A 924-nucleotide genomic window follows, 5' to 3' on the forward strand; every position below is an offset into this window, starting at 1 on the left:
AACAACGGATTTTTATTATTATTCATATATGTAATAGCTTTCGCCAGCGGTTTCACCCGAGTCTAAGTTACCTCCCCTTAAATTTTCAGTCAAATCGGTCAAGCCGTTTTCATGTTATGGCGTGACATACCGTTTAAAACCAAAATTAACCAAATCGGCCCAGCCATTCTCGAGTTTTAGTGAGACTAACGAACACAAACTTCGTATCGTTTAAACCTTCCCTGGACCTCTAGGAACATTTTAAAACCAAAATTAACCAAATCGGCCCAGCCATTCTCGAGTTTTAGTGAGACTAACGAACAGCAATCTATCGTTCGTTTTTATTTTTATCTAACAATGTTGTGATGGTGATTTCTTCCTAGCTGATTATCGGCCGGGGTGGAGCTGATCTCTTATACGGAGATTACTCAACTGCCAACAATGTTACAGTTGTTGTTGTTGGCAGTCGTTACGGGTAGTCAGAAGCCAGTAAGTCTGACACCAGTCTAACCAAGGGGTATCGGGTTGCCTGGGTAACTGGGTTGAGGAGGTCAGATAGGCAGTCGCTTCTTGTAAAGCACTGGTACTCAGCTGAATCCGGTTAGACTGGAAGCCGACCCCAACATGATTGGGAAAAGGCGCGGAGGATGAACTCAACTGCCAACAATGCACAATGTGATGAGCAGGGACCAAAAATAATAATATGTAGATGGCGTAGCAGTCGACTATACTTTGCATGCTTTAAAATAATTATGAACTATGTAGCCCTTAGTGTTAATTGAGCGTTTGTATCAAAGTAATGAAAATCAAAAACGAATAACTGAACACAACGGTTCACAGTGTTATTGAAGAACATTTGATTTGCAGTGCAGTCGATTAAACGCCCCCTGTCGCATGCAGTTAATTTTATTTCTCAACAACCGTTTGTATACAGCAATATCAAAA

The sequence above is a fragment of the Helicoverpa armigera genome, chromosome 7 (assembly GCF_030705265.1).
Source record: "Helicoverpa armigera isolate CAAS_96S chromosome 7, ASM3070526v1, whole genome shotgun sequence".
Classification (NCBI taxonomy): Eukaryota; Metazoa; Arthropoda; class Insecta; order Lepidoptera; family Noctuidae; genus Helicoverpa; species Helicoverpa armigera.